The sequence below is a fragment of the Marmota monax genome, unplaced genomic scaffold (genome assembly GCF_021218885.2).
Source record: "Marmota monax isolate L192 unplaced genomic scaffold, Marmota_monax_Labrador192_F-V1.1 WCK01_AAM20220418_F8-fsc00019, whole genome shotgun sequence".
NCBI classification, from domain to species: Eukaryota; Metazoa; Chordata; class Mammalia; order Rodentia; family Sciuridae; genus Marmota; species Marmota monax.
In genome coordinates, this window is record NW_026695242.1 from 20212938 (window position 1) to 20234584 (window position 21647).

General features: G+C 33.8%; 1 long non-coding RNA gene across 1 annotated transcript in view; it reads left to right on the forward strand.

Annotated features, from left to right (window-relative positions):
- Nucleotides 1-1443: 1443 nt before the first annotated feature.
- The window catches only part of LOC131424031 (uncharacterized), a 31776-nt gene continuing 11572 nt past the window's right edge, over nt 1444-21647 (forward strand). Inside the window, exon 1 of the long non-coding RNA XR_009226402.1 lies at nt 1444-1787. This is a non-coding gene — a long non-coding RNA (uncharacterized LOC131424031). The remainder of the gene's footprint in view (nt 1788-21647) is intronic.

Sequence of the window (21647 nt, forward strand, 5' to 3'; positions counted from 1 at the left end):
TAAATGTATCATGCACTATTTTTTTATTTAGTCCTTATGACAAACTTGTGAATTATAATTGATTATGATTTTATTCTGGGAAGCTGTGATAGTGGAATTTAAGAAACTTGCTCAGAGTTTCACAGTCAAGATATGGAGGTATTGGTATACAACTGAGGGTCTGTTTCCAAACACTGTTTCCTAATCACCAACCATTTTTCAAGGTATGGTCCTCAGATGATTTCTCATGCTTTATAAAACATAATCCAGGGCATCAATCTGGGTGATGGACCATAATCTCCATTTTTACTATGCTGTTCAAGGAATTGTGGCATTCATAATTTGAGAACTTTTACAGTAACACTTACAATTGGCCTTTTTGCCTGTTTTTTTTTTTTTTTTTTGGATGCTCTTGTTCTTACTTTCAATAATCAGCTTCCCTCTACTCTCTAAATTCAATTTCTACCTGAGACACAAACAATAAAGGTCTGTAGCTTGAAGGTAATTAGCACCAAGTCAGCACTTAATTTAGGTTATGTATTTCTTCTTCTTCTTTTATGCCCTTTAAGCAGAGGGAATTGGAACTCCCCCCAATGTTTTTAAAGCTCAACTTTTAAATGTTTTTTTATTAATGATTTTTATATACAAACATTTTACATATATATATATATACACACACACACACACATACATATAAAATATTGATGTCCCTTTTGACATGAACATACAAGCATGGAACATAATTTACTCCCCTTCAGTCCCCAGTAATTCCCCTTTTCCCCTTTCCTTACCCTCTGCCTTCTCGAGGTTTCCATTCCTCTACTTTGCTGGTCTTCCTTCTATTTGTTTATAGATTTATTTATTTATTTATTTATTTATTTATTTATTTATTTTTACTTACTGCTTCGTACATATACATAAAGGTGAAATTCACTGTGGTATATTCATATAGCATAGTTTACTCAATTTCATTCCACCTTTCCTCCCTTTTGCTGTCCCTCCTACCTCCCCCTCAATTCCCTTCCTTTAGTTCACTCTACCTTCCATTTTCATGGGATCTTCTGCCTCAGCTTTTAATTTTTTTTCTTATTTTAGTAAAATTTCTGCATATGAGAGAAGACATTTGACCCTTGACTTTCTGGGTCTGGCTTATTTCACATAGCATGCATATGCTCTGCAGTTCAACCCATTTACCCGAAAATGCCATAATTTTATTTTTCTTCATGGCTGAGTTAAACCCCTGTTGAATATACCAATTTTTTCTTAATTCATTCATCTGTTGATAACACCTGAACTGATTTACTAACTTGGCTAATGTGAGTTGTCCAGCTATAAATGTTGATGTGGCTGTATCGCTATAGTAGCTCAACTTTTTTGACTAGTCTTGTCTAGAACTCTTCTACTTTCTATCAGACACTTATAATGCTACTCTGATTGAATTGTGTCCCATTTACTTCCAGATGCCTTCAGGCCAAGTACTATCAATCTTTGGCTTAGAGCTACCACTTGCCATCTCCTAGTTTGGATCTGGAACATCTTCCCAAAAGCTCATATTTTGAATGAATGATCTCCATTGCATGAAGGTTCAAAGCTGGAGGTTCTGAGCAATGACTATGGCTCTGACCTTATCAGTGGATTCATATATTTGCTGTATTAATTCACAAGAGCTGAAGGGACTGTTGGCTGGTAAATGTTGGCAGTTAAACTGGAGGAAGTGTGCCACCGTGTTCAGGGGTGGGGTGGCCTGACCTTGGAGTATTGCTGTCCCAGGCCCCTTCTCTCTCCCTCTGCTTCCTGGTTGCTATAAGGTGAGTGAATTTCTCCTGCCATGCCTTCTGCCCTGTTTCCCCTTAGAGCCAGCTAACCAGACTGACCCTCTGAAACCATGAGCTAAAATAAAATAAACTCTTTCTCTTCCACATTGTTCTTGTCAGACATTTTGGTCACAGTGGTGAAAAGCTGACTAATATACCATGAGTCATGGAAGATTTTATATATTTATGACATTATTTTGTGGACTTTTATTTCTTTTTATTTCTTCAGCTGAATATAAATGATCCACATACTCTATTTAAAATAACAGGCTTCTTTTCTGGACTATTCCAGTGACCTGGATAATTCTTGTCCTGAAATATAGCATGTATCATTTTAAAAAAATACAACAACTCTATCATATAGGAACATACCATGTAATCCATCTAAGTTCATTAGATGTAACAATGACATATTCTTAAATATCATCTCAAATATTCAAATCCCAGTACCAAAAAGAAAAAAAAATTCAAAATCTCTTACAATTTTTGATTTAATGATTCCATAATTGCATGAAGTACGTTACAACATCTCTTTCCTGAAAACAACATGAGACATCTATTGAAAAACGACATTTATTGAGAAAAATGATTTCTTCTCAGAACTTAATTCAAGAGGGGAAATTACTTGAAAACTAAGGTATTCTAGCCCTGAATTACAAAGGGAGAATTTCATTCTTATAGGCTCTTAAATTAACTTCTTTTCACTATTTTCTGCTTGTTTGTCTGACTCTGGTTTTTCAAAGGACCATAAATTCCAAGAATATCAATAGATCACCACTTCCTTTGCAATTTCTTGACTATCTGTTTCTATTATGTATACTGTTCCTTATGACATTCCCCTTCTATTACATATTTTTTCCTTTGGCTTCATTAACATTGACTCTAAGCCGTTGTCAATAGGATGAATAAAACATATTAAGGAACCCCTAAGCCAGCTCAAGATTTTATTTCTGATCATCACTCAGGTTGAATTAATTAGTATGCCTTTTGTGAATAATTTATAAACCAAGAATGAATAGTATCGTTAATTGGAATGAGTTCCTGTGGGTTGGTAAATCATTATTCATGACCAATAGTTATATAAAGAAAGGACTTTATGCCTCATTGGTGCATTATCACATAATTCTCCAGCAGCGACTGAGAAAGAGTAATTGAGTGAATAAAACTATTTGGAACAGCATCCTATAATTATAAAATTTAGGACAAATGTAGAAAGAAATGTATTCAACTTCTTGAAAGTTACCAAGGAATTGCATACTGTTTCCTCTGCTTTTCTGTTTAATACACAGCAAAATAAGAAGTGAGAAGATTTTGGTAGATACACCCTCTTGACCTAGTGGTGACTACCTCTTTTCTTCTTTCATTTTCTATAATTGTCTCATATATGATAACTTTCCTAGGAAAATTCAAAAGGTGAACACTAAAGAAACACTAAAGAAAAGGTGGAGATCTGCTTATGTCCTCGATTATCATGTTTACAATTTGATTAAAGATTCTTACTCCTCAGTTGATTGGAATAAATTACCTCTACTCTAGTAAATTACCTATAAATGAATTATCAGTATAAGTGAAACTGAAACAATATAAAGATTGAATAATAGTATGGCAGACTGAATAATGGTCTTTCCAACAATATTCACATGTACTCCCTAGAACTTTCATAGGTTGCTTAAGTGGGAAAAGGAAATTTCCAGGTGTAATTATGGCTACTACCCCCTTAAACAGAGCAATCATCATAGATATCTGGATGGACCAAATCTAATTCTATAGGTACTTTCTCTGTCTGGAGTCAGAGAAACATGACAGATTATGAGCTTGAGAAAGACTTGAGCCACCACAGATGGTTCTCAGAATTAGGGGCCACATGTAAGGACAGGAGAGAAGCCTCTAGGATCTCATGGAAGACAAGAGAAGGAATACAAATAGCCATTAAGTGCAAACACTGACTCCTGGCTGGTAACCAAGGAGGAGATGGGGACCTCACTCTTATAACTGCAGCGAACTGAATTAGGCTAAGAGTTTGAGTGCAAACTGGATCCTTTCCCAGATTTTCCAGTAAAGAATACAGACCTGCCAACACCTTGAATTTAGCCCAAAGAGATCTATGTCAGACTTCTAACCCACAAAACTGTGAGAGAGTGAGCGTTTGAAGCTGTGGCAATCTTTTTATGGCAGTAATAGAAAACAAATTCAAAGAGTAATGAAACATAAGTTTATGATTTGAGCATGTAACTGTCTCTGTATCTCTACATCTCCATTTGTAAAGTGGCCAGGATAAAAGTATCTAACTCATTGGACTGTTGTACTTCATGACAGGTCAATTAGCTTTAGATAGATAGAAACAGACACAATGTCAAAATGGTGATCAGAGTATAGTAAAATAAAATAAATGACATAAAGGAAGTAAATGTCATGCTATATTCAAAACAGTCATATTTCGTTAAACTGTATGCAAATGAGAGAGGAAACACACATTTTCAGATAGACAGTGATCACAGTTCATTTGAGGTTATGGATCTAACCAACTCTTAATATCAGAAAAACTGTCCAGGTTTAGTCATTTCAGAAAACAGAGAGTACTTTGTTCTCTTACTAGAATTGTGCCCAATTTGACAAGGGTTGAAATGGCTTATGATTCTGTCATTTAAGATGCAGTTACCTACTTAAGCATAAAACTTATGCTTAAAGTAAATTTAATATTATTTCAAATCAGTATGCAATTTGATTGGCATTTAATTCAGCCACACTGCTCAAGGTGGTTCTTTCCAAAAGGGTTTTCATGAAGCCAGCTTCATCACAGCCAGCACTGAGTGCAAGTACTCTGTGCTTGAGTAGTTTGAAGCCTTGTAATCTAGGAATTAGATCCCTTAACCTATTGAGATTTTGTATCCTGAACATGGTCTGATTAATTAATGATATATATGAAGTAAGTACTTCAACTCACATAAATTTGGTATATAGAATATTGTTTTGCAGTTCTGAAAAGGATATCTAAAGATATTATCTCTGGGAAAATTAGCTTGGCCACTTTAAAAACCTTTAGATTTAAATCTTATTAGTGTTCACTTTTCTACTTGCAACCACTGGCTTATAACCCAATTATACTGCCAAAATATAGGTAAAAAAATCTAACCTCAGGGAGAAGTGGGAAAGCTGTTTTCAATAATTAAATCACAAATTCTCCAATGTAACTAAATCAAGGAGAAGGGGAAAAACACCTAATACTAAATTATCAATGCTCTTTGACAGGCATTTGCATAGAAACCAAAAAAGGTAAAAATGAAATTGAGGATGTGCTCCTTTGCCTCAAGATCCAGGCACTCCTGGAATAAACTATAAAATAATTCAGTTGTTTTTCCATAACCCTAATCAAAGTTTAAAATGAGAGGATAGTTGTTACCTCTTTCCTGAACTTTCTCTTGATGAACCTTCTGTGGGATTGAACTCCCTTGGATGCAGATAATTAGCAAACTTAAGTATAGCCATGTATCACTTAGGGATGAGGATATGTTCTGAGACATATATAATTAGGTGATTTTTATCATCATGTGAACATCACAGAGTATACTTACTTAAACCTAGAATGTGTAGGTCAATCACTTGATGTACATTCTTAATGACTCCACAGACATGGTACACATGAGATGCAGTTGGGTAATATGGCATATTGTTTCACCCTAAGCTTTTATTTTTATAAATAGAAGCCACACACTCTAAAACAGCAATAATATTCTAATAATTACATAAACCAGTAACAGTAATTTATTATCATCATCAGTATCATATACTGTCATTTTAAAAAAGATTCAATTACCTACTTAAGCATAAAATATTATTTCAGATCAGTATAGCAATTTGATTGGCTGTACCTAGTTATTTGTGCTATACTTTTATATGACTGGAGACACATAGGCTTGTTTACACCATCATCACCACAAACACATCTGAGATTGGTACATTGCTCTATCATGTTACATTGACTGTCATGTAACTAGGTTACAGAAATGTTTCAGTTCCATTATAATCTCATGGGACAATTGTTGTATGAATGGCCCACAATTGACTAAAGCATTGTTATGTGGTATATAGCTATGGGTAAAAGTGAAAATGTTACTTGTTTATGGTTAGAATATTCCATGTTCTACATAGAATTTAAACTCAAACATAGGTTGATTACGATCCCAAGAATAGTTCAATAATAACTTGAAAGAATATCCCATTTGGGTAGTGGCAGATAAAATTTCACTTGCAGTGGCACTGGACAATATATTAACACAATTCCATCTGAATTTTTGTAATAGTGTAAGCTATGTTTTTATAATTCATATATACTCAAACATACAAAAACCCTTCTTTTATGAAGAAAAACTTGAAAGAAAATGCAATAATAGGTAAGTAAGAGTATAAATCCATGGAATTATCCTCTAAATGAAGACTAAATCAGCCAAAGATCAATGACTAAAATTATTCTAGGAACATGGACTTGGTTTATAAAGAAAGGATCTATCCTTGTGTTATATATATAATAGATGCTTAGTACAATGATGATAATAAGAGTAGCTGCTGGTTTTTGAGAGCTCAATTTATGTCAGGCATTACCTTTAAAAAATTCAAATCTATGGAAAAACTACTATTGTTCTCAATGAGAGATAAGTGAAATTATATAGGTCAAGTATTGTGCCTATAGCTGTGTATTTAAAAATTTCGTTTTAGAAACAAAAGCATGTTAGTAAAAACATTATCAGGCTATAAAATTACCCAACTCTGCCATAATTCCTGAGATGTCTTGTCAGATGGAAAGTTAAAGAGAACAATCTATATTATTTCAGAAGTTTCAAGATAAAATCTATTTTACCTCCCCTTCAATTTGGGTGGGGGGGACTTAGTGACATGTTTGACCAATAGAATGAAGCAAAACTCTATATTCTGTAAACTATCAAGACTTAAATCATTGGAATTCTTCCAGCTTTTATCTGGTCACTTGGGATGCTCATTCTCAGAGAAGCCAGATTCTACATAAAAATTCTGAGTATTCTAAGATTGTAGCCTGCCACAGTCTGGCTGCAGCAAAATAACCGGGGGGTGAAGAGCAACTTGTGTAGATTGATACAGCAGGAGTGGAAGCCATTTATTGTAGGACAACAGAGGTATTTATACATTCCACACAGCTTATCTTAATTAACATAAACTAGATACAGCAGTCAACCAATAAGGAATCTCCACACTTAATGGCTCTCTGGCATTACTTCACAAACCACTCCCTCTGGCAAAATGCCAGGCACCATCCAGACTTGTTTACAGACTCTAACAGTAGCCTGTGAGGAATTTCAAGCTAGCTATGTGGGAAGATAGAGGAGACAGCAAGTTGCCTGACCAGCCTTAGCTGGTCCACTCATCCCAGGACAGGCACCAATGTGAGTTAAGAAACCATCATGGATATTTAAAGACAGAAACAGACAAAAGTAAATATGTGGAGAAGAACTGAAGAAACTAGCCAGCAAACAAACTATGGGCTCAAGACACATCACCAGTCAAGCCAGCCCTACTACCTCCAACCATTTGAGTCACTCTAAGCGATACCCCAGGCTTTCTGGAGCACAGATGAACTACACTTTCTATACTTTGCCCAAATTCATAATCAACAAAATTGAAAGCATAATTATACTATTGTATAATGGGGCATATGAGGACCAGATTCCAAATATACCACCATAGTTGACTTAAAAGAAAAGTAGTACATATCATCATGATGTAATTATACAGACAATGACATAAACTTGATAACTTCAAACTGAATTTAGCCTAAGGCTGCCTCTGTATCTTGAGTCCCTACATAATGAACTGCAACCTTATATAAGTATATAAACAAACTGAAAGCCAAACTTAGGAGCATACTTTGGTGACTATTAGCTGAGTTTCAGCCAATCAGTAGCTGCCACTCCATCAGATGATTTACGCAAGGCAAGCACCGAGCTGTAACAACTCAAGCTGTTTCTGTATATCACTTCCCTTTTCTATCTTCCCCTTTCTCTTTCTTGTGAAGTAGAACTCTTTTGAGCTTCTTTTAGTTCTGAGGGCTGTCTGGTGAATCATTTTTAGCTGACTTAAGCTCTGTTAAATGTGAAATTTTTTTTTAAAACACCCTCACCAAGGGATTTAAACTCTCTGGTAGAAATTCTGTACCCCTTAGGGAAACAGATTTCTAAATGCATAAATGGAGGCACATATTCAATTGGTATTTAAATAATGAAATCAGTAGCCATATTTATCCTTACATCCTTACATCCTTTTGAGAAGTATGTAAGGATAGCATGTCACAAATTATTAGTGCAAATGCATGTAAAATTCTATTAATATCATAATATTTATTATTTTCTTTTTTTGTTAATCATTCTACTTAAAGAATCATATTTTTCCAGAGAACAAAGTTGTAGGTCATCTAGGTCAAGTTCCATTGACCTTTACTTATTTCCTGAAGAACCAGGTCCTTGTTAATATAGATAGATCATCTATCTTAGATAAATAAATAGATGATCAGTAGGCCATATGATATATATATATATATATATATATATATATATATATATATATATACTGGTACACCAAAGTTGTGTGTCATGTAAATCTTTAGTGTTTAAGTTTTTGAGATTTCTGTGTTCCTGGAAAGATACTATTCCATATATTTGCTGGTCATTAAAAAAAATGATGTACAGGTTTAGCTCTAGGTTCTGCCAAGTGAAGGCAGATCTCAAAGGTAACAATTAGGGGACATCAAGCATAAGCGAATGGTTGATACTAACTCTGTTAATACTTGCTAGTCATCACTTAACAGGCATTATTTGCACTGAAAATTTATGATGAAAATATCATGCTCAAAATAGAAGAGAGAACTGTGCATCCCTGTTCTCCATAATTTTGGATCCTCATAATGTTGTTTTGGCCTAATAATTCAGACTGCTTCCTGATTATAGATATCAAGTAATTAAGACAGAAGACAAAGAGAACTTTCCATATTATGCACTTATAATGATAGATGCCTGGCAGGTAAATATCAATATGAGTTTTGTTAGAAGCAAATCACATTCAAACCATAAAATTGCAGCTGATTTTAGTAATTTCACTGACTTTTTCATTTTCAACAAAGATTACAGAATGTGAAATTTACCTGAAACCAAAATTTGGAAACTGCCGGGCATGTGAAGCACACCTGTAATCCCAGCAGTTTAGGAGGCTGAGACAGGAGGATGGTCAGTTCAATGCCAGCCTCAGCAACAATCAGGTGCTAGACAACTCAGTGAGACTCTGTCTCTAAATAAAATACAAAATAGGGCTGGGGATGTAGCTCAGTGGTCAAATGCCCCCAAGTTCAATCCCAGTACCCACCCCGGCAAAAATTTGGAAATAGAAAGAAATCCTTTCAACTTGAATATAATATTTCAGCCTGTGTTTCTAATGAAATTTTAAAAATCTGAAACAATTTTATAGTAAAACAGCATTATTTCTCTTCTATGTTATATTTTGATGGATGTCTACAAATGCTGTAAGAAATCTGGTGTACAGATGACGATAGATAAATGTAGTACTTTCTTTGACAGAAGTGACTCTAGGATGCAGAAGATAGAAATGAATTAATTTAGAAAGTCACTGTTAGTCCACAAATCAGGGTCAGGCTATCCAAACTTGGGATATTTACTTTAAAATAGTTAATTTTTATTGAGTTCAGACTAAATACTACACAAATAATTAGGATTTCCCACAAGGATATGTCATCACCCCAGCTAAACAACTCTGTTCTGAAATTTAGTCCAGGAAGGAATCCTGCCTTTCTTTACTAAGGCCACATCCATGTGTTCTGTTCCCCTTGTGAATCAGTACTTCTTTGCTTCATGCTGTTTGTACTTGTGTATTTCTTCAGCTGTTTCTTTCTAGCAAATTTCAGTTCTAATTTGCTAAGGGAGCTAAGTAATGGACTGTGTGCATGTCTTGTTTGCTTTTCAAATAAGCTGCATATTAGGCTATCTGTGGATTGTGGGGCTTCAAGATTTCACTCATGAAAGTCATATGTTCCTGTGATGTCAGGTCCTGGAGGCAGTATGTGCTATGTATAAGATGTGAATTCTAGACTTTAGGCTGATAGTGCAACATGCAAGCCCTTGAAAGTATACTCCTTTGCTATTCTTCTACACCCCACCACCATCCAAGAGAGTTGTGCCTTCTCACCCATTAATCCATGTTCTGTACAAAAGCATCTAAAGATCAACTTCTTTGAGCATGGGATAAGAAACTCAAATAAAATTGTCCTTGCACATTGAAGGCAAGGGGAACATGTATTTACGATCCCCTCCTCAGGGAATAACATGCTGTATTAGGCTCCTACTTGGTATCTAAATGCTTCAGGCTAAATACTACACAAATAATTAGGATTTACCTAATATTATAATATTAATATTATAATATTATAATAATGACCAATGCATACCTTCCATATGGGTATTCTGCTATAGACACTGAGGTTAAATAAACACAGAGATGCAAAGTCCACTAGTTCATTCTCACTCCTATTTTTTCTTTCTTTCTCCCTTGTTTTTTTTTTTTTTTAAAGGCCAGGTATGGTCACACATGCCTGTAATTCCAGAGACTTGGGAGTGTGAAGCTGAGGGATCACAAATTTAAAGCCATCCTCAGCAACTTAGCAAAGCATTAAGCAACTCAGCAAGACCTGTCTCTAAATAAAATATAAAGAATGGCTGGAGAAATAGCTCAGTGGTTAGGTGCCCCTGGGTTCAATTCCCAATGCAAAAAGTAAAATATAAAATAAAAATATATAATAAAAATAAATTGTATCTCCTAAAGCCAAAGTTAATTATTTTAATTCCCATGTTCCAACCCAAACCAAGAATGAATGAATGATCAAGGACCCACTGCAGAAATACAAATTTTCTTTTCCAAATCTCATGGAAAGGCTATGGCTATTCATTTGAAAAGAACTGTAAAACCTATAAATCTTTTAGGTCGACATCTCTGAAAGTTTGTCATATCCTCTTTGCCAAGTACAATTTTTTTTGCACATAAAAACTATTCAAATAGTTTTGTTCATCTGATTTTTTTGTTTGATTGGTTGATAATTGCAATTATGTCAGTGAAGTGGAAAAATAAAGTGATACTTAAACCAAGAAGGAAGGCCATTTCTCCCAGAATAGAACTATTTTAAAATATTGAGTGCAGGTTTCATCTAGATGTAAATTTGAACCAAATTTGACTCATTTGTTGACTCTGTTGGTGTCCCCTATCCCAGTATCATATGGTTTACAATGCAGCTAATCAGGCAGGAGGTCTGAAAACACAAGAGACTATGTTAATATAAAGCAGAAAACCAGTTATTTTTGCATAGTTTTGAGCAGCAACTTTTCATCTTTAAATCCTGCTAACAGTTAGTACTCAGGATTACACTTAAGCAAAATAAGTACAATGATTGCCTACAGGAATTCAGAATGTAATTGTTTTTTAAACAAGATATAAAGTTACACAATGATTTGATATCATCATAATGACATAAAAATTCATTGAATGCCATTTATTCAGAATGTAAAACAAAGACATTTTATATAAGCAGCATTTTGTATATATACTAGCATATTATTCTTTATTGATTGCCCATAAGCCTGAAAACTTTTAAGGTGCTTTGAGAAGATTATAAGAAAGGAAAAATATGTGAAATATATTTGGTTTCATTTCTGAGTTAAGTGCATTTATTGAATGTGAACACTGCATTCAGTAGCAACTTTGGAATAGTGTTTAATCAGGAAACGTGTATTGATTCCCTGTTTTGTACAAGCCAAAGTGCTAGTTCTGGAGCAACAGAGTTAAATTCAGATAATTTCCAGGTTGTTTGCAATATATTAAAATGGATAAAAATGTACATTTTTTGTACATTTAAGCTTTCTTAATAATTTGGAATGGTGTAATCTAATTTAATTGATCTAAGTTGAATTTTGTCAATATTTTTGATGATGAAAGAGAAGTTTGAATTATTTTCTTAAAGGAAACTTTAATCAGGTCTCAAATAATTTTTAAAAGGCACATTATTTTTTTCAAAATTAGATTTCCCCATTTTATATTAAAGGCATTTTATATCATGAACTCCATATTTTCCATCACTGTCTCCTGAGACTTCCCTCTTTATACACCAGATACTTTAGAATTTTTCTTTCTATCCCTGAACACATGGTAGACCCCCCTGCTTTGGCACCTTTTGTCTATTCTTTTCCAGTTCCCATCTAGCAGTAATTAAGTATGCTTTTCACAAGTACTTTTGTGAAGGATTTTCTGATATCCCTATAATTCCTTCCTCAAAATCTTAGTTATATTCTTCTTGAATTCTCTCTCAGGTCACTGCTTTTGTAACATTAAAAGAGTTTTGTTTGCATTTTTAATAGCCACCTGATAGCTCATTGTGGTGTTTTTTGATGTTTTTATTAGTACATTATAGTTATAAATAATAGCGAGGTTCATTTTTATGTAATCATAAATGTATATAATGTAGTTTGCCCATTCTCAATTCCCAGTACATCATCTTTCTCTCCCCCTTTCCCTTCCTGTGTTCTCCTTCCTTTACTTGTTTTCCTTGCTTGTTTACTTACTTATTTAAGTTGGCCTATTATAGTTGAACACAAAAGTAGAATTTGTTGTGATGTATTTATATGTGTGTATAGCATAATTTGATCAATTTCATTTCAAAATGGCTCCCCTTATCCATTACATTGTCTTCTATCCTCTTCCTGTACTCTCTATTTTCATGATATCCCCTGCCCTTTTTAATTTATTTTTTTCTCTCTACCTTCTGAAAATGAGAGAGAACATTTGGCTCTTGATGTTCTTAGTCTGGTTTATTTCACTTAGCATGAAGTTTTCTAGTTCTATTCATTTAACAGTGAGTAATATAATTTTATTTTTCTTAAAGACTGAGTTAAGACTCCATTGTGTTTACATACATGTTGGAGAAAAGATAACCTTTTTAACAAATGGTGCTGTGAAAAGTGAATATATGCAGAAAAATGAAGCTAGATCCTTATCTATCTCCCTACCCAAAAATCAACTCAAAGTAGATGAAAGAATTATGAATAAGTCCAGAAACAATACAAGTGCTAGAATAAAACATAAGGTCAACATTTCTACGTGTATGTTCAGACCTCAATTTTTTTCATAAGACTCCTAATGCTCAAGAAATATAAGCAAGAATCATTCAGGGGGATGGCATCAAATTAAAAAGCTTCTGTACAGCACAGGAATGATTAAGAGTGTTGATATGAGAATCTACAGAATGTGAGTACATCTTTTTTAGTTACTTTTTTTTTTTTTTTTTTGCTACTGGGGATTGAACCCAAGGGTACTTAACCACTGAGCAACATCCCAGCTCTTTTTATTTTTTTATTTTGAGACAGTGTCTCACTAGGTTACTTACAGTCTCAATAAATTGCCAAGGCGGGCTTCAAACCTGTGATCCTCCTGCCTTAGCCTCTCAAGCTGCTAGGCTTACAGACGTGTGCCACTACACCCAATTTTTAGTTACTCTTTATACAGAGAATTAACACGTAGAATATATAAAGAACTCTACTTAACACCATAAAAACTGAAAACAAACAAACAAACAAAATCACAAATAACCCAATCAATAAAGGGACAGATAATTCAAACCAAGTTTTCTGAAAAGAAAAAAATACAAATGGCAAATAACTATATATGTAAAAAAAAGTTCAACTTCCTTAGCAATCAGATAAATGAAAATCAAAAGTACACTGAGATTTCATCTTACTTCATTTAGAATGGCAATCATCAAGAATACAAATAACAATTACTGGCAAAAAAACAAGAAAAGATAAAGTTATACATTGTTGGTGGAACTATGAATTAATATAACTATTTTGGGAAGTAGAATGGAGATTAGTCAAAAGGCCAGGAATGGAACCACCATATGAGTCAACTATTCCACTCCTTGGTGTTTATCCAAGAGAACTAAAATCAGCATCCTGTAGTCAAAACACGCATACTAATGTTTATAGCAGTGCAATTCACAATAGCCAAGTTATTGAACCAACCCAGATGCCTTTCAACAGATGAATGGATAAAGAAAATCCTCATGCCCCCCATACACATACACTGGAGTTTTACTCATTGTGGTTTGGTTTGTATTTCTCAAATGACTATAAATATGAGTGTGTTGCCTCTCCCCTTGTTTTTGAGGAGTCAAACTTCTGGTTAAAAATCTATGAGTGATTTTTCAGGCCTCAGCAAAGGCAATTACAAGGCATGATAACTAGCCAGTATTTTAGAGACTTTTAAAGGAATTACTGTCAAGGATTCAGACCCCCTACCCAGACATGTCCTTATACATATCCACATTCCTGGCCTAGGAACTTCCATTTGCTGGCCTGTTAATCAGTAACTTTCAGCAGATGTGTCCTAAGACTACCCACAGGGAGAGGTGTGGGACCTAAAGAACACTTTTCTCTACTCTGACTTAGGTCGAGAAACTTAACAAGAGCCTCCCAGACCCCCCACCAGCCTCATAACCCTGCTCCATAAAACTGCAGCAGTCTTTTTTTTCCCCCAGAGTTCCTTCACAGTGAGACAATTCCCCACATTTGTGCTGATCTACTTGATTCTCTATGGACACACCATTCCATGGGAAAAACCAGAACAGTGAGGGGACTCAGTTTTCTACACTTTAGCTTCTTGTGTATACATTACTATTTTAGGAAATGATCAAAGGCTTGACTATTTCTTTCATTTTGGCTTGATGTCTTAATCTGTTATTCTGATACTTGATATCTCAACACTCTCTGGTTCAGCTGAGCTCTGGGTATTTTTCATCTTTCTTTTTTTGAGATTTCAAATATTTGGGAAGTGGCCACTGTGTGTCAAGCACTTTGCTCAATGCTAAGCAGCAACAAGAAACTAAGGATATCCTATTAGCAACACTCAAATCAATTTTTGCAGGTTAATATAATAAGAGCTATAACTGACAGCACAAAGGGAGTAAGGAGGAGAATTAAACAAGTCAAACTGTGATCAAAGACACCATCCTAGCTAATAAGGTTGGAATGTGAAGGAATAAATAGATCTTGGAAGTATGCTAAGAAAAGTGACTTCTAGGCCAAAAAAAAAAAAAAAAAAAAAAAGCCATGAGTCATCATCATGACCATCAGAAACATCAAACAGCTGCAATAAAATAAAGGATATATTTTCAGGTTGTTAGAGATGAGATTATAGGGAATGATAGAGGAAGTTCAGTGGTATCACTTTGCAATAAACATCAATCTATAAATGTACTTGAAATATTTTTAAATTTTTTGAGATAACGTTCACCTAGCATAAAATTCACTATTATAAAATTTTAAAAATATAATTGAGATACACAAAGAAATTTCTGCATGAGTGGGGTGCAGTGTCACATACCTGTAATCCTAGTGGCTCTGGAGGCTGAGAGAAGAGGATCGTGAGTTCAAAGCCAGCCTCAGCAAAAGCAAGATGCTAAGCAACTCGGATCCTGTCTCTAAGTAAAATACAAAATAGTGCTGGGGACGTGGCACAGTGGTCAAGTGTCTTTGAGTTCAATCCCCAGTACCAAAAAAAAGAAAAAAAGAAAAAAGAAAAGAACTGCATGCTTTCACTCATTTGTGGAAACTAAAATGTTGATCTCATAAAAAGAATAAAGTGGAATAATGGTCATGAGTGGGAGGGGAAATGGGAAAAAGTTAGATAAAGGGTCCCCAAACACAGAGAGGTAGATTAGTTTCAGTTTGTTACAACAATCCATGATATATCTCAAAATAACTACAAAAGAAGAACATAAACATCCCCAATACATAACAATGATTAATATTGTAGCAGACAGAGGTGTTATCCTAATTGAATCATAATACATTTTACACATGTATCAAATTATAGTATGTCCCATAAAGATATATAAATAGTCTCAATAAAAATTTAAAAAGTGTTTATTGTATTCAAAATGCTTATAAAACCATCAACACTAATCCCAGAATATATGTTATCCTCAAAAGCTTCCTCACACCTTCCAATTTCCCCTCCTACATAACCTGGAAACTACTGGCCTGCTTTCTGTCTCTATGAATTTTCCTATTCTGGACATTTAATATAAATGGAATCATACCATGTGTGTCCTTTTGTAACAGACTTCCTTTAGTTATCATAATGTTCTCAAAGTTCATCCATATTGTGGTATATCCAATACTTTATTCCTTTTAAAGATTCAGTAATATTTCATCATATGATATAACATTTTATATATTACTCAACTGATGTATTTTGATCATTTATATTTTGGCTTTATGAATCATGCTGCTTGAAGTTTTGTATACAAGTTTTCATGTGAACATGTTTTAAATATTCTTAAGAATGAAAGTTCTGGGTCATGTGGCATCCTGTGTTTAATTCTTGGAGGAACAGCTAAATATTTCCACAGCTTATACAACATTTTATGGTCCTACTTGCTGAGAGCCATTGCCAAGTAGGAATGACACATCACAATTTCTTTGTCAGCCTACTCCATGTTGCTTAGAGGAAGGTCTCTCCATGGTGGACCCAGGTTTTGCAGTGACTTTGCATGAAAGGTGACCTTGCTCAAGGACCAGGGCGGATCCGGGTTTAGGGTAGATCAGGGTTTAGGGCAGATCCGGATTTAGGGCGCTCTGGGTTTAGGGCTGTTTCAGGTTTAAGGTGTACCCTGCTGGGAATAGGGCGTATCCTGCTGGCTCAGGCACGCCGCTCCTTGAGTTCCCGTTGAGTTCTCGCCGGATTCAGAGAGTATTTTGGGATTCAGAGCCCGGTGGAGAGTGTGGATTTTCCCAGAAAGTGGATTTCCCCCAGAACGTGTTTGTAGAGTGCCGGTGTGAGTTCGGGAATAAAGAATTGCTGTTTGAATCTACAAGGCTGTGAGTGGCTCGTGATTTTGTGCCCAGCCAGACTGCGGCACCTACTAGCAATGCAGGAAGGTTACAATTCTTCCATGTCTTCACCAGTGCATATTTTCCAGTTTTTCAAAATTATAGTCATCCTATTGGATATGATTCGATATCACACCATGGTTTTATTTGCATTTTTCTAGTGATTAATGAGTTTAAAAATCTTTCCCATGCTTATTGAATTCTTCAGAGAAATGTCTATCCCAACCCCTTGTGTGTTTTCTAATTACATAATTTATCTTTTGATTATTAAATTAGAAAAGGTTTTATGTATATTTGTGATAGTAGTCCCTTGTCAAGCATGTAATTTGTAAATATTTCTCCCATTCAGTGTATTGCCTTTTCACTGTTGCTAGCAACTTTTGACACATACATGTTTTGAATTAAAATTAGTCTAATTTATGTTTTTCTCTTATTGCCTGTGCCTTTAGTGTCATAGGTAAGTAACTGTTGCCTAATCTAACTTCATGAAGATTTACACTATATTTCTAGAAGGTTTATAGCTTAACTCTTACATTTATATTTTTCTGATTATTTTATGTTAATTTTGTATATGATGTTGAGGGAAGGGTGACAATTTTTAAGGGGAGGCATGAAGATATTGATTTGTCACTTCAACATTGATTGAAAAACAATTATTTCCTTCCATTGAATAGTTTTGTACCCTTATCAAAATCTACTAACTGAGTATAGAAATATTTATTTCTGTACTTTCCATTCTTTTCCATTTGATCAATCTGTTCTTCTGCTGATACCACCTTGTTCTAATTACTATAGCTTTGTTGTAGATTTCAAACTGGGAATGTATCTTCCTGCTTGATTATTATTATTTTTTCTCAAGATGGTCTTAAATTTCTTTGTAAAACTTTATTTATCATTCTTATTTCTCAGAATGGAAAATTGATTGTGTTGAACCTATAAGACAATCTCATTTTCCTTCTCAGAGTTTTAAGTCAATCATGGATGTTACTATTGATTTGTACTTCTGTTGAACTTATAACATTGTGCTTCTTAGAATTTAAAAAGTCTGTCAAAATATCATACTTCAAAGTCAATAAATATTAAAGTTTTAATATTTTTTCCAAGGAAACTTTTGGATAAATGTGTATGTTCTGATTGTCCTTGAGTTTCCTTAATACCCAACAAAAATTCAGGTTTAGGTACAGCATACACTGTACTTAAATAAAAGATGATATAGTGAGTTTCATAATTTTGTAAGAATATTTACCTACCTGTGACCTAAAGATCTTGACCATCACTAGGCATACTATAATTTGACAAAGACATTTTTAATGGTTACTGAATATAAAATTACCAACCTACTTTTTAAACTATTGATATTGTCTATATTCTACCTTTTTTTCTTTAGTATACTTGATGTTTGAAAGTTTAAAGAGATACATCCAGTTATGTTTATATAGCATTAAATTTCCTAGATTTAGAACTTCTATGTATAAATTTACAGGTACAATATGAGGTGTCCTTATCTTTTCTACCACACAGGGAATCTGAAATTTACAGCATCAATCAATGTGCCATATACAAAATATTTGTACCTAAAAATGGTCTGTTAGATTGATTTGTACCTTGACAAAAACAGATAAGTACTTAAAATGAGAATTATTTATTATAAAAAGATAAATGCTCAAATAAGAATTAAGTATTACAAAAATAGTCATATTCCATGAGAATTAGTTATTACAAGAGCACTAATTGGACACATAGTTTTTATTCTGTACAAAATTTAAATTTTAAAGTGATTTATTCATATGTACATAAACTGATTATGTCTTTCCAGTCATGAGGTCTTTTCATTTCTAGTTTGATTATATTTTTCCCCAAGACTATGATTACAACTATGTAGACGTCCAGATGATTTTGCCAATATGTTTAGATAGTGACAATAATGGTATTTTAATTGGTATTATAGTAGAGGATTTCTGGATAAAACTCTGCAAATGTCAAGTGAATTGTTAGCCTCTTACCTTGAACTGTTTGTAGATTTTAGAAAACTGAGGCTGGTGCACAGCAAGCTCAAGTGTTTAGGCTAAGCAAACAATCCTTTCATAAAGAATTGACAAATTTCATTTGCTCTCTTTAATCAACAAGAATGCTTAGCAGTGATGTGTTGGGGAAAAGTAGACTCAGTTTGTTATTTTTAATCAAAGTTTTTTGAGAATGATGATAATTTTGAAATAATTGTTCTTAGTTTCCATTTAATTTCTATACAAATTTATAAAATTATACAAATATCAAAAAACTAACTGACGGATTGTGATTTTTTTTATTTTGATAAGTATTTGGGGGAAAATCAGCATACACTGACAGAAATAATATTTGAACATGAAGGGTTTGTTTGTTTTTTGTTTCAACTTGAAGAATGTTGCTAGAGAAGTTTGATATGCTGTTGAAGGCAATCAGATCCATACCTCAAATTAGGTTGCCAGGCCCTAAGTTGTATTGAACAAATAAATGAACTCAAGCTATTGTAAACTAAAAATCTTGTGAAAAGTACTGCATTGGTAAGATGTCTATTTAAAGAAGGACACACATTAGAATCTAACAACAATTATATGTAGCAGAGGGAACTTTGTAATTGTTCTACCGACTGGAGCTCTTTGTAAAATTATTTGTATTTTTAAGTGACTGAGGTACCCAATTTACCAGAGAGGTAAACAGTGACTTCAAACCATATCTTAATTAATTTGTGCCTTCTCAAAGATAGAGTCCCTACATATAAAGGGTAAATTTAAGGTATATCTTTTTTCTTTATATCATAAGTATTATTTTCAAAATATGTGTCCTTTAGTGAAATTAAAACAATTAGATAAAGAAAAGATTATATTACTTATTGAATCAATACTTAAGGATTTAGATATTTCTTATTGACTTCAGAGAAATAACAACAACATTAACTGATTGATATTGCACAGAATGAGAAGCATTTCATATGGAAATAGCTGGGTATAGGGAAATAAACTCTGGGGTTTTGTATCATATAGATAAATTTGCATTTTTGCCTCAACACTTACTTTTTATCTTGAATATGTAAACTACTGTCTACCTAAGTTTACCGAGTTACAACTTCTTCATTTAGCCAGGATGAATAATAATATGTACCTTATGAAGTTGTTGGAATATTACATGAAAGAATGTTAGTTCACACACCTAGCCAAGTCCTTAGTGAAAATAATCCTAGAAGCAGACTTCCTACTCATTTAGGGTCAAAAATCACTTCTGTTTAATTTCATCTTATTGGCTGATTTCTTTCTGCTGAAGCACATAGAAGCAGTTGAGTATTTAGAGACAGGAACTCCAAACTGTCAAATCTTACCTTTTTTTTTCACTTAAGTATTTCTTAAGGGATAAACCAACTTAGCTGTAAAGTATTTCTCAGAACATGAAGGAGTCTCTTGGGAAGTAAAATGGAAGCAGGTAAAGCAAAACGAAACCAAGAAAACTGGGGAGTCTGGGACCCCCAGTGGTGGTCTCTAGGCTCCTTGCAATATGTGAGAGTTGGAGTTTGCAAGGACTAATCAAGTCTTTGTCTGGTATTATTATACTGAATTTTGCCGTTCAGATGCAAGACAATTGGTAGCATCACATTTTATCCACTTCCTACTATTTAGACTTTTAAATAATATTTTTGCATGAAATCATTCTGTTGAAATACTTTCTCTGTTTTTGTGCTGTTTTTAGTACAGTGGTATTTCTTGCAATAAATGAGAATTGTTTTTTTAGAAAAAAATTAAGGACAGAAAAAATCATATTTCTTTATTTTACTGATGGATGGATTTTTACAAGGGTATTGTTCATGGAATTTTTACTGAATGAGTAAAATTATATGTGAAAGTATAATCACTGTAAATCTGAGAATTAATTCAGAGATGCTGGGACAAAAGACATGGCTCAGACAATCAATTTATAGAAACTGGGTTCTTTTCCTAACAAAATATATTTTTAGAAAAAAAATGTTTTTAAAAATTTATGTTTATTTTTATTTCTTCCTTGCCTTTTCCCTATCTTTCCTCCCAAGCATGACCACTCAGATTACTTGTAATTTACTAAATGCAAATAGGTGAATGCTGCTACAAGGTCTATAGTCCTCCTAAGCCCTTAGCTACCCCCAAGTACTCCTGTCTATTCTCTTGTTAATATATGCCTGCATTTGAGCAACCCTCCAAAGAAGCTAAGATACACTAATCTCCTTACCATCACATCTCCCGACCTTAACATAAAATCCTAAGTTCAAACTGTAATTCTCTATATGCCATCAAAATCTGTAGGCCTTTAATGAAACTAATGAATTTACTTTAAATCACAATTAAATCCAACATCTCTAAACATTGTCTCCCAACACAAAGGAAAGATCTCGGAGCTATTCAAAACCAAAACAAATTTATAGGAGAAAATAATAACACAGCAATCAAACAGAGCTGGAAAGAAACATGAGCACCTTGAAAAAAGGAAGAAAAGGAACACAAACAATGCAGGACAGCTTAAATTTACAGGAGATGCTGGATGTATCAGAAAAATGGTCAAATAAAGAACTCAATGCATACCTGACTCAGATGGAATGGAATCTTAAAGAGATCATTAGACAGCAAATGTAAGCAATGAAAGAATACTTCTTCGACAATGAATTACACAAACAAATTCAAAAAGCAAATGAACGACTCTACAGGGATATAGAGGTTATAAAATAAAACAAACAAACAGAAATCCTAGAAATGAAGGAAAGTATAAACCAAATTAAAAAATCAAATGAAAGTATCACCAGTAGAGTAGACCAAGTAGAAGTCAGAACATCAGAAAACGAAGACAAAATATATCATCTCAAAAAGAGTCTAGTCAACTCAGAAAGGTTGGT